At 39.7% G+C, this 13,778-nt stretch overlaps 1 protein-coding gene across 9 annotated transcripts in view; it reads right to left on the minus strand.

The window, feature by feature from the left end:
- AMOTL1 (angiomotin like 1) overlaps positions 1-12,973 on the minus strand; it is a 155,464-nt gene extending 142,491 nt beyond the window's left edge. For 4 of the 9 annotated variants that reach the window (XM_070490425.1, XM_044753480.2, XM_070490426.1 and 1 more), the window contains exon 1: positions 12,595-12,825. The gene's annotated coding sequence lies outside the window, so the exon portion shown is untranslated. Of the gene's footprint in view, positions 1-12,594 lie in introns of all 9 variants that reach the window. The other 5 variants (XM_070490424.1, XM_070490422.1, XM_014835373.3 and 2 more) reach the window with 4 other exon arrangements.
- Positions 12,974-13,778: the final 805 nt, after the last annotated feature.

A 13,778-nucleotide genomic window follows, 5' to 3' on the forward strand; every position in this document is an offset into this window, starting at 1 on the left:
CACAGCTCTGTTTATGAACCCAGAGTAGGATATCAAAGTGGGCCCACAGCAAAGGGCAGTTGTTCACGCACAGATCTTTACAGCCATACCTGTGCAGGGGAGAAATATCAGAGTCACAATCTAATCCAGCTGGCATCCATGAGCAAGATAATGTGAGCCACGTCGACAACTTCAAATTTTCTAATAGCCACATTTTAGAAAAAGTAATACTGGTGAAATTAATTTTAACATTTTATTTACTCCACTATATCCAAAACAGTATTTCAACGTGTAAGCAATGTAAAAATTATTAATGAGAATGTTAGATTTCTTTTTCTCATGCCAAGGCTTCAGAATCCAGCGTGTATTTTCTCTTACAGCACAAGTCAATTTGTGCTAGCCACACCCCAATTGCTCAATAGCCACGTGAGGCACATATTTGATCCCAAGGGCAAATGAATTCCATTCTCCTGAACTCCTAGGACGTTAAGACCTTTTGAAAGCCCAGATTCCTAAAGCCACAGAAGTACTTTGGAGACGTTCAGAGTGCAAGGGCCATCTGTACATTCCTGACAGGTTTTTTCCTAGCATCTTTCCTTGAAGTTAAGCAGTTTGACGCTCCGTTTAAAACCATCTTCCAATTCAACATTCACTGAGGACTGACTTAGTGCTTGGCCTGGACGGGTTAATCGTGGCGCGTGTTCTAGCCACTCTCCCACTCTAAGGGAAACTGCCTTACCCACGCCTTCCCCTTCAGGCCCAAGGCAGCTTTATGCACCCACTTCTTCTCCCTATACCTTCTCTGGCTCAGGTGATGAGGGGTGGGCACAAGACTCCATGAACCACTCAATCCATCTATGTGGTCACTTGGTGTGGAACAGCTCCCCCAACCAGAGACAGACCATTGTGGACTAGCTGGACCAATCAGATCCTCTGTTAGGACTATAGGCATAGAATCAGTCAGCCACTAGGGAGAAGCATCAGATGAAGACACACGCAAGAAGCAGAGACAGCGATAATAATACTGAGTTTCCAGGCAATCCTTAGGCTTCTTCAGCTTCCTCTTTGATCTGTTTTCCAGATCAAGTTTCCAAAAGCCATTTCACTTTAACAAATCAATTCTCCAGTTGAAAGAATTTTGAAAACCTCCTATGGGAACGTCTCCAAGTATCCCAGGTTCCTGGGACTCCATTGCAACCTTCTAGTACCAACCACATTCTAGGCTCCTGAGGCACAGCTGTTTTGCTGTTTCTGATTTTCCATGAGATTCCCATATTTTTTATCACGATTAGTTTACAAGAATCCCTTATGTGGTGAGGAAGCCTGAATGAGTCTATACCTTTCAACAAAAAGGCCTAACATAGAGATGGATGGTCTCACACACATCGAGCAAAGCTCTTTTCCACCACTCCCCTCTGGACTTGTGTGCACTCAGTCTCATGCCAATACTTAGCCTGACAGAAAAGTGATGAAATTACTTTGGATTGTATTCACACGTAATTATATTCTGAAAAGATCTCATCACAGTGGCCTTCTGGGGACCCGTTTAAGCCTCACATCATCTACAGCAGCAGTTCTCAACCACGACTGCACATTAGAACCACCAGCAGTGCTTTTAAAATATGCTGATGCCCAGGCTCTCTCTCTGGGGTAAGTCCCTGAGCATCTGTTTTTCTTAATAACTCCCCATGTAATGTTTACGTGCAGCTGGCATCAAGAGACACTGATATACAAGATACACCTTTGTACAGGCTTGGGTTTCTGGCAGAGAAAATTATATACTGTTTTTATTTATAAAAGAAATGCATATTTGTTTTTTAAAGAATACATTAAAAGTGGGGAATGATCTAAAGTGAAAAGTAAGTCTCAATCATCAATAATCCCCAACAGGCCCCCTCCTTAGAGGTACCTATGGTTTCCTGTGTGCCCTTCCAAACATTGTCTATGTCTATGCCAATATGTACATGTATACATATGTAAACATGTACATATTTGTATATATGCACATATACAAATATATGTATAGACATACATTTTTGTATATTTATGTATATATTTATGCATACACATATGTGTGCATATATATGTAAATACACACACACAGTCATACATACATAAACACCCACACACATATTTCTTTTTCCCGTGTCTGGCTTTTTCTCTTACTAATATATCTTGTTTATTAGCCTAGAAACTTTTGATAAATAAAAATAATGGCAGAATTTGAGAGGATATTTACTTTCCCAGATAATACAACAAATTATAAAGTGAATGTAATTAAAAGTGTGATTTTGCTGCTAGAATAGATAAATTATTTGTTTGAATAAAATAAAAAGTTCAAAAAGTAACCAATGAAATTGATTTCTTATTTGAAAAAATTGGCATTTCAAGTCAGTGGGGAAAGGATAGACTATTTAATAAAAACTGTTAGGATAATTTGCTATTTTTTAAAATGGATTCTTATTTTACAGTATATATAAAAATAAATTCAAGATGAGTTAAAAAAATCTAAACAATAAAAGCAAATTCCTAAGCACATTAGAAGAAATCATTTTATTCTGTAGTGGAAAAAACTTTACTAACACATGACATCTGGAACAAAGAATAGACAGATGAGACTACATAAAATTTAAAACTGCTCTAAAATGAAAGACACAGTAAAGAAAAGTAAAATAAAAATGAGTGAATGGTTGGGGCTGTCCCGGTGGCATAGTGGTTAAGTTCACGCACTCCGCTTCTGCTGCCCGGGGTTCGCCTACTTGGATCCCAGGCGCGGACCTGCACACCGCTTATCAAGCCATGCTGTGGCAGGTGCCCCACATATAAAATGGAGGAAGATGGGCACAGATGTTGGCTCAGGACCAATATTCCTTAGCGAAGAGAGGAGGATTGGTGGTGGACGTTGACTCAGGGATAATCTTCCTCAAAAAAGTGAAAAAAGATGAGTGAATATACAACATGTATAAAAAAGATTAATATTCATACTATAAAAAAGTTTCATGTAATAAGAAAATGACAACCAAAAGAACCATAGACAGGCTATGAACTGACAATTAACAGATAAACAAACATGAACTGTAAACGTATGAAAACATGTTCTATTCCAATACTCAGAGAATGCAGATTAAAACAATGCTGACTTTTTTTTCATTCATCACATTGTCAAAATGTTTTAAAAGATAACATCAAAAGATGGTGACTTTTCGAAGAAACGAGTATTCTCACACTTTTGTAGAAGAATAAATTGATACAGCCTTTAAAATGGCGATTTGGCGTATTCTCTAACATAAAATTCACGTGTCCTTTGATCCAGCAGTTTCACTTCTAAGTATCTATCCTACAGAATACAATTGCAAAACAAGTAAGCACAAAGATATATATGAGGCAACATTCCTTGTAATGAAAAAAAAGGAAACACTTGAATGTCACTCAATAAATAGTTAAATAAAATAAGGTATAGTTACACCGTAAATCCTATTCAGCCATTAAAACAAATAAGGTGACTCCATAAGAACTGATATAAAAAGTGGCAATAATAATGTGAATTGCAAAAAGCCAGGTGCAAAACAATTTATAAATAGGACCCAATTTATGTAAAAGAAAGAAATACACACACACACACACACACACACACACACACTCACACGTTTCTAATCACATAGAGAAAGGGCTAGAAGGAATAGCAAACTTTTAATAGAGCTATTTCTAGGGAAAAAAAGAGATTTCAAGCTTGGGAGTACTATCAGGCTTTAAAGGAAACAGTCATTTGACATCACATACTTTAAATCTTTTTTACAATGCATATTTATTAATTTTGTAATTTTTTTAAATAAGAAAAAAGTTTTCTCACTTTTAATTTGTGCTTCTTAAATTAGGAGTTTATCTTCCTTTCTTATGTTTATTGGTCATTTGTATTTCTTTTCTTCTGAAAAGCCTGTTCATGTACTTAGCCCATTTTTACTCAATTTCTTTTTATTTTATTGAATGTTCTATTTAAATTTTAAGAAAAATATGTTTTGCTATGTTACATAGATATTGCAAATGACTTTTCCATTTGTCATTTGTATTTTGATTTCATTTATACTGTTTTCATCATATATGATTCATTAACATTTTATGTAATTAAATGTATCGATCTTTTTCTGTTTTGTTTCTGGGTTTGGTGCCATGCTTAAAAAGGTCTTTCCTACTTCAAGATTGTTAAATAATTTATGCATTTAAAAATTATTTTTATTGTTTAATATTAATATATGTTTTTATTAATCTGGAATTTATTTAGAGACAGGGATCCAGCTTTATCTTCCTTTCCAAATGGCAGCCAATTCTCCCAACACCACTAGGTTGAAATGCTACATTGCCATGTTCGTTGGGTCTATTTCTGAACTCTTTACACTTTTCCATTGATCTTTCTATGTTGCACCAGTATTTTGATTATTGTATGTTGCTACATGCTTTCATATCAAGTTCCTTCCTTAATACCTAATTCCTTCCTCATGTTTCTCTCTTCCCCAGAAATTGCCTGGCTCTTCTCATTTTTTTATTTTAAAAGTTTATTATTGGACAAGATGTTACAGACTCACGTTTCCCTGCTCCTCTCCTCTGAATATAACTAAACATCCTGGAAATAACTCAACAGATGAGCATGCAATGACCCTAAAAGATACAAAGAAGAAGGCTGACTGGCTAGAGACCTCAGGACTTGAGATATCATGGTGATTTCCCTAGGTTTTCTTTTCACCTTCCAGATATCTCATACTAGGCACCAGAGAGGCCTACAACCTGAAACCATCAACAGGCATAGAATAAAAAGCAAGCAAGAAAGGCCTTCTCTCTCTGGCCAAAGGCCAGGGAAGGGATGAGCCCAGCAGAGACCTAGTGGAAAGATATATCCCTTGACCCCCATGCAGGGCGGTACCAGGACCCAGAGACTGATCTGTTTGCAGCAGCAATGATGGTAGAGCGGGCTAACTCACTCTCCACCCCACCTCTGCTGGCAAGATTTACCTTCCTCGGTGTCAACATCAGCAGGATCCCCATCCCCCACTCAGAATAGCAGTGGTCCTCATCTGCATCAGCATCAGTAGGGTCCCTTTCCCATACCTGAGACAGCAGATGGGCCAGTCTATCCTTGGAGGCAGCATCAACAGAGCTTGAATCGTGATCCATCACCTGCCCCACACTCAGCAAGCAGCCCAGTAGGCACTTGCAGTAATAAAGCAGGAGCCAAATTAGCACCAGAAGAACAAGATCGCTTGTATCAGCATTGCTAGAGCTCTAAGAACAAATTGTCATTGGAACTCCAGCTCACAAAAGTCGGTCAGGACCTACACTCTAAGTCTAAATAGGGTGAGTGCCTGCTAAAATCAAATATTTAAGTAGGGTCAAGAGTCTCCCAATATAATATCCAACATATCCAAAGTACAATTGGAAATCACTCATTATACCAAGAACCAGAAAAAACACAACTTGAATTAGAATAGACAATCGTCCAATGGCAACATTGAAATAAATCAGATGGTGGAATTATCTAGCAAGGATTTTAAAGCAGCCATTATAAAAATGCTTCAATAAACAATTACAAATTCTTTTGAAACAAATAAAACAACATAAAATCTCAGCAAAGAAATTGAAATTATAAAAAAGAACCAAATCCAAAATATAGAGTTTAAATATATGATAACAGAAATAAAAAACTCACCAGATAGGAGGGAAATAATAAAGACAGCAGAAGAAATAAACGAAACTGAAAACAGGAATGCAAGAGAAAAAATTGGTGTAACAAATAGCTGGCTATTATAGGAAAAAAACTCAATAAGATCAATAAAGCTCTAGCTAGATTGATAAAGATAAAAAAAAAAGAAGACACAAATTACGAACATTGAGAATCAAACAGGAGATATTGCTACAGATCCTATAGCTGTTAAAAAGATAACGGAAATCTACAGACAACTTTACACTCTCAAATTAAACAACTTCAAAGAAATGGACTAATGCCTTGAACATAATAAACAATGAAAGCTCAGCCAAGATGAAATAGATAATCTGAATAGTTCCACAATCATTAAAAACATCGAAGTTATAATTAAAAAGCTCCTGAAAAAGGAATCTCTAGGTCCAAATAACTTTCCTGGAGAATTTTTACCAAGCATTTAAAGAAGAATTAACACCAATTTTACATGATCTCTTCCAAAATGCAGAAGAGAAGGAATCACTTCATAACTCATTTTATGAGGCCAGTATTACCCTGATTCCAAAATCAGACAAAGACAGTACAAAAAAGGGAAAACTATAAATCAGTATGGCTCATTAACTGAGATGGAAAAATTCTAAACAAAATATCAGTAAGTTGAATCTAGTAGTTCTTCATAAAAAAGAATAATACAGCATGACCAAGTAGAATTTTTTCCCTGATAGACAAAGTGTGTTCAATATTTAAAAATAATTCAAACTCAACCCACCCTATCAACAGGCTAAAGATGAAAAATCAGATGATCATATTGATTGATGCAGAAAAAACATTTAGCAAAGTCAAACGCTCATTCGTGACAAAAACTTTCAGCAAACTAAGACGAGGGAAACTTCCTCAACTTGATCAAGAGCATCTACAAAAAATCTACAGTTAACATTGTACTTAATGGTGAAAGAAAGACTGAATGTTTTTCTTCTAAGATCAGGAACAAGGCAAGGATGTCTGCTCTCACCACTCTTACTCAACATAATACTAGAAAGCCAGTGCAATAAGGCAAGAAAAAGGAATAAAAGTCATATATATTGTAGAGGGGAAATTAAAACTGTCTCTATTTGCAGATGACATGATGGTCTACATAGAAAATTCCAAGGAACCTACAGGAAACTAGAACAAATAAATGAGTCCATCAAGATTGTAGGATTCATATCAACACACAAAATTAATTGCATTTTGGAGAGATATTGATCAAAGGGTACAAACTTTCAGTTATAAGATGAATAAATTCTGGGTACCTCATGTGCAACTTGGTGACTATAGTTAATAATAGTGTATTGTATACTTGATATTTGCTAAGAGAGTAAGATCCAAGCTCTCTCAATGTTCTCACCAAACACACACACACAAATGGTAACTATGTGAGCTTATTGATATGCTCATTAGCTTGATTATGATAATCAATCACAATGTATATTAAATCAAAACAGCACATTGTACATCTTAAATATATGCAATTCTTATTTATCAATCATACCTCAATAAAGCTGGGGAAAAAAGAAAAGGAAAAAACACAGCTGGTGGTAATGCAAAAGGCTGTGGCCACTCTGGAAAATAGTTTGGCAGTACATTTTAAAACTAGAAATGGACTTACCATAAGACCCAAATATTGCAATCTCAGGCATTTATCCCAGAGAAATGGCAATTTATGTTCATGTAGCAACTTGCACAAAAATGCTCATAGCAGCTCTACTTCAATAGCCCCAAACTGGAAACTACCCAAATACCCTCCAGTGGGTAAATGGGCGAATGATTAAACTATAGTACATCCATACTATGGAATACTACCCAGCAATAAAAAAGAACCAACTACTGATACATGCAACGACGTGGATGGAGCTCAAGAAAATTATGCTGAGTGGGAAAAGTCAAACTCATGCATATAAATACTACATGATTCCATTTATATAAAACTCCTGAAATAAAATTGTATAGATGGACAACAGATTAATGGTTTCAAAGAGTTAGGGATGGAGGTTAGAGACCAAGGGGTAGTACAAGAGAGTTTTGTGGTAATGGTATAGTTTTGTACCTTGATTGTGATGGTGGTTACATGAAGTTAATATGATAAAAATTGGATACAATTATACACATATCCACACACAAATGAGTACATGTATAGCTGATAAAATCTGAGTAAGTTCTGTGGATTGTACCAATGTTGATTACCTAGTTTCGATCTTGTGCTATAGTTATGCAAAATGTTAACAATGGGGGCGGCCAGGAGAAGCAGGCACACACTCACAGATCCATAAATATTTCATAATAGAAGTTTTTTTAAATACACAAATCAGCTATTCTTTAACAGTGAGAACATTTGCATTATTCTTTGTTTAAACAATCCACATGACTAGACCAACCATAAATTTAATGAGACAAGTCTGCCTAATGTCAGTTCACAGATTAAAGTTTTAGTAACTCTTATTCACAAAGTATAAATAAAGCAGGAGAACTTAACACTCACATTTTGCTCTCAAGAATTATGTTACCCTTCACCCTGACTGTTCTACCAAAGTGATGACATCTCTAAACTGGTAAACTTGACATTTCTGGAGCACCATGGGCTCAGGATCCCCACAAAAGTCACCTAATGTCAATTTCTCCTTAAATAGAATTTAAAAAATAATCATAGTTAAAATGTATTGAGTAGTGGACTGCTCAACTACCTGCTACACAGTGGAAGGTAAGAAGAGGACTCACGAGAAATGAGACAGTATGGTCTTAGTTCATATTGCTTAAGCTATTTGAGAACTAATGCACAGTTATGCTTTTTAAGCCTTTGGAAATATACTTGGGGGACAATAAGAGAAAAAACTTGGCAGTAGAATATTCAGAATATAAATATTCAGGCTGCTTTAAGTATTTGTTAAACACTTATCTTGGGCACCTGTAGTGTGACTGACTGACTGAAGCTCTGGGCTTGCCAGGGAGTCTGTGGCTTTGGAACTTGTGACAACAGTACCACCAGTGCGACTCCGACACTCTCTCTACCACTGCTGTTAACTGCTATTTATTCAGCACGATGCATGAGGCACTGTGGTAAGTACCTGACAAGTACATCTCGCGTAATCTTCATAAGAACTTTGTGGGATGGCATTATTATCCAGATTTTAAAGATGAAGAAACTGAGAAGAGAGATGACTAGATACTTTCCAAGGTCAGCCAACTAGAAAATGTCAGAATCCAGATTGGAATGCAGGTCATCTGATTTCAAAATTCATTCTGTACTCACTAATCCATGTATCTTTCCTGAGGCCTGCTTGAAGCCCTCCTCTTTGCTGCCCTTTTCTAGGGGTCCCAGTTGCTTTTCACCAGACTTCGGGGCTCTGGGCATTTCCTTATTTCGCATTTTTGCTGCTCTGCCTGCTTTCCCCAACAAATTCCATGTGGAGGATGGAGCAGAGCCAAAAGAGCAGGTAAGTATGAATAGTTAGCTGGATACCTGGTGGAGGCAGATGATGACAGAAGTGTGTGTGTATGCATGCATGTGTGTAAGAGAAATTTTTTTCACTGATTTAGTTTAAGAGTAAAACTAGTTAGTAAAGTAATTGAGTCTCTTTCTCTTTGCCTTGTTAATGAAAACATTTTCTTCCTTAATGGTCTGATAATATGCACGGACAAAGAATTCTCTGGATAGATTCTTCTATTCCACACTCCCTCAGGGGCTTGATCTAGGCTGGCTTCTGAGTAAACAAGACTACCACCTTGTTCCAGTTATCTTTATCTGAGTAACAAACCGCCTCTAAACTTAGGTAATACGAACTCTTCTGATCTCTCAGTGTTCTGCGGGTTGACTGGGCTGAGCTGAGCAGGTCCCACTCGGGGTCTCTCATGCATTTGCAGTCAGATACTGGCTGGGTCTGGAGTCATCTGAAGGCTTCTTTCCTGGAGACTAAATTTGAATGGTTGGGAAATCTGGGGCTGGTTGGGCTTCTCTCCGTGCAGCCTCTCCACCTAGATGGCTTGGGCTTCTCACAGCATGGTGGTCTCAGAGTAATTGGCAGTCATGCACTGTGGCTAGCTTGTACCAACTCATAAGAGCCGATTCTGTGTATTTCTTTCCATCCCTGCATTCAGTGCTGTCGCTTTGGTAGTTTGAAATCAGCCATAGTGGGAGGGAGTATTTATATGGTGAAAACTGACACATGCTACAAATCAGGGTTCCCCCCTCCCTGCAGAGAGCCAGGTCACCTATGCAGGACTTTACCTCGTGATTGGCTTCCCCCAGAGTGAATGGACCAAGAAACCCAGGAGAAAGCTGCAGAGCTTCTTAGAACTTAGCACGGATGTCCCCAAAGTTCGCTTTCTTCTTATTCTCTTGGTCAAACAAGTCTCACCCAGATTCAAGATGAGAAGAATTATCCTCCCTGTCCCACGGAAGAGTAGCAAAGGAATTGTGTGATATAGGACCCGGCACACAGTAGGCACTCAATAAATGTTTGATGAATGAATGAGCAAAGTCACTTAAACATTAACCTGTACGACCTTGTCACTCTGAAAGTATAAAGCCTTCTGGGAAGTTCCACTTCAGCATCAGAGAGGCCAATGATTTTTAAGTTGCCAAAGAGCCTAAATCTAAAATTTCTTGATATAGATCTATTTACACTCCGTCTGAAGGTATTCACAGCCCTGTTTACTCAGCCCTCCCTGCTTATGTACTCAACTGGTACTGTACACATGACAATTGTAGATTGCTTGTCTCAGAGATGTTTTTATGCTATTTAAGTTTGCTTTACCTCCCTAAGCAAACTGCAAATTCCTTAAGAGAGTTCTTAGGCATTTCTTCGCCACTCCTCTTCCTATCATGCCCAAACAGATCATTATACATGCACAGATGCACAAATACCTACAAGACATATGATAATTAGAGATGATAAGCCTTAAAAGAGAAGGAAAGAAGGAAAGGAACTAAAAATTCTTAATTGCCATCTTTCAGAGCCTTCCATAAATGTTCTCGTTTAACTCTTATATTCACTCAGTGAAGCAGGTATTATTTCCATTTCATAATTGAGGAAAATGAGTCTGAAGAAAGGTTACTAATTTAGTCAAGGCCATGTTAGGAAGTGGAGGAGCTGGGATTTGAACATAGACCTACCTGGTTCCAAGGCCTGAGCTTTATGCATTCTTCAGGCTGTCTTCCCACTGCAATGTACACCCCCATCTTCCCCCATTCTCTCTGCCTCCCTCCTTGAATTATCTACAAGAGTTACAAAAATGCTAATGCTTCTAAACCCCAGATAGGGTAATAACAGTTTCAAGTTCTGCGCTTGTAAAAAATGTTCTGTAATAGCTTGGGAAGACAAGAAGTTGAAAGTGTCTTCTATTGAGAGTGAACCTGGCAGCAGGGAGCTCAGCTAAGAGGCGACTGCAATAACTTAGGCAAAGAGTGTGGGTGGTTTGGACCAAGGTAGTGGTGGTGGGATGGAGAGGAGTGAAAAGTTTTTAGGGATACTAAGAAGACAGAATCACTGGACTAGTGACTGATGGATCATGCAGGTGCTGATTGATCACTGTACATCATCCCTCTGGCTGGACCCAGAAGGTAAGCCTGGAGAGAGAAAGCCTGGAGGGGAGGTTTCCATATTCCTGGAAGAAGATAAGGGCTTAAACAAAGAAAATAGCCACGGAAATGGGAGAATGGATGGATTTGAGAGACAATATGGAGGCAGAATCTGCTGGATGTGTTGATAAACTAGATGTGGGAACATGAGGACGAAGGAGAGGTCAAGGGTGAAGTCCAGAAATGTGTCATGGACAGCCAGGTGCTTTTCTCTGAGCTGGGGGACACGGAAGGAGGAGTGGATTTCAGGTAATGGTGAATTCCAGACATGCCAAGTCTGAGGTGAATGTGCAAGCAGGCACTGGTAGCCAGAATGCACTTGCATTTAAAACAAAACAAGCATCTCTTATCTGGTGAGATTCTTTGTTCCCTTCAGAGGTTGTAGATGAACGCATGAGAACTATGTGTGGCAGGTTCCGTGTCCAGTAACAAAGGGGCTCTGCAATTCCCAATAGTTTCACTTCACAGTGGTTCAACTGTCTCTCCAGAAGCCCTTTATCACCCTGTGGGTGCCTCCATCATAATCAAGATGTTTTTATTCAGCCTTCCAAAGTCAAAAGCTGTATGACTCAATCAGTGACAGGGACTCATAGAACTCGTAGAAAGTGCTGCAGGGAGATTTCAGTGGTCTCTAGGACCACAGGTATCCCTGTGCACATGCACACATGCACACACAGTAAAATTCTTCTTATTTTCTTAGAACTCGTACGGGCAGGCACTGAGACGTGTTTGCACACCTGTGGCCCACACAGCAGCACAGCCGTTGTCGACACAGGTCCCTGCGTGTCAGGACAGGGAGCCTGGGCCCTTTGTCTCCGCTACACTCGGAGGAAAAGGGAAGCATTCAAGCCAGCAAGGAGCAAATGAAGGCTCTCCAGGGAGCTGTTGCTTTTTTGCACATCAACCGTTATCATGAGACCCTTTAAGGATTCTCCCCAAAACACAAAGCCGCTTGCTAGGGAGGCAAAGGAGGCAGGACAGCCCCAGCCCAAAGGAGACCACTTGTAGTTGCTTCACCAACGTTTTCGTGATACAACTCTTACAACAGGCACCTGAAACAGAGCCTGGATTAGATTTCCCTGCCCCCTGTGAGACCTCGCCACTGCAGCTCCGAGCTGAGTGGGGTTCTGCTCACCCAGCCCAGGGCCTGCCAGCCCACCAGGTGGACACCAGCTGTCTGGGAACCAGCCATTCTCCTCACCCAATCGAGTGTCCCCTGACCTGACTCCAACTTTACCCGGAGATGCCCTCCAAAGTCCCCCTCAAGGCAAGCTCTCCTGGAAGGAAAGCCACTAAATAAGAGCTTCCTTACCTGAGAGAAGGTCCTGGTGACTGGCCGTGGAAAAAAAAACCAAGTTCTAATACAAGTGACAGGGACTCCCAGGGCAAATCTGTTGGTTTTAAAAGAAGAAAGGTGACTTCATCTCTGGTGCCGTGGAGTTTAAAAGAGCAACGAGTGCTCCCCGGCTGAGCCAAGTCTGCCTCATCAGTGATGACTCCATCCAAATTATGCAGCCACTGCCCAGACATGCTCAGCCTCCAGAAGGTGGATGGCTGGAATCCGATGAGCCCTGTTGTTTTCAAAGAGCTTCAGAAAGTCCTGAAGCACCGATCGCCGTAACCGGCACTGGGGCTAGAGACACTAGGCGCTTATTTTTCTGAGTCGTATCATTATCTCTCAAGAATCCGGTTGTCTGAAAAACTGCTCTCTGGGGAAGGAAGATAGATATTTAAACTTCTGGGAGGTAAAAATTCTCAGGAAGGGCGGGGGAGAAAGAAGCAAAGATATTTCCATCAGGAGGAGGGGCAGGAAGAGGCTGGAAACGAGCACATTGGTAAGAGGTTCTCAGAGCTGGTGGATTTGTAAGCATACAAAGGTGATAAAGAGGTGAGGGTCTGGACCTGGCAGAGGGAAAAGTAAATTAAACAATTTCAATTAAACAAAAGGGATGAGTCAGTGTATGGAAAGAAAGTGTGATAGCCTTTCTAATGAAGCCAACTGATTTTTATTTTCTTTTTATTGAATATGGTACCACTCGACCCATTGGGGATCATTTGTGTCAGCTCAGAACATGCCCACCTTCCATCAAGAAGATTTGGGAAAAGAGACATTTAAGTAAGGAAATTTCTCTTTTGTACGTTAAAGGTGAGGCTGGAGCAATCCGATTTGTTACATGGGATTCAAGGTCACATCAAGCTACCCAGTAGGCCAGGCACCTCTCCTTATGCCACATCCTTGTGCTGAACTTTGGACAGGACTTCTGGCTGTGTGGCCAGGGCAAGGAATGGTAATGGGTGTAACCTCTGTTGGAAGTGGGACAGAGGGTCGAGCGTGGCAGCCAACAGTCCTTTCTCTCACATCTCTACTTCAGGAGAGTGTAAGGTGACTCTGGGTCACTAGGCACGTGTCCAACTTCCTGCTGAACTATTTTGAGGCTCTGGGGATCTTCTTGTGTCAAGTTTCGCTCCAGAGAGAGTAAAACAAGAAAAATATCT

The sequence above is a fragment of the Equus asinus genome, chromosome 20, assembly GCF_041296235.1.
Source record: "Equus asinus isolate D_3611 breed Donkey chromosome 20, EquAss-T2T_v2, whole genome shotgun sequence".
In the NCBI taxonomy this organism is placed as follows: domain Eukaryota; kingdom Metazoa; phylum Chordata; class Mammalia; order Perissodactyla; family Equidae; genus Equus; species Equus asinus.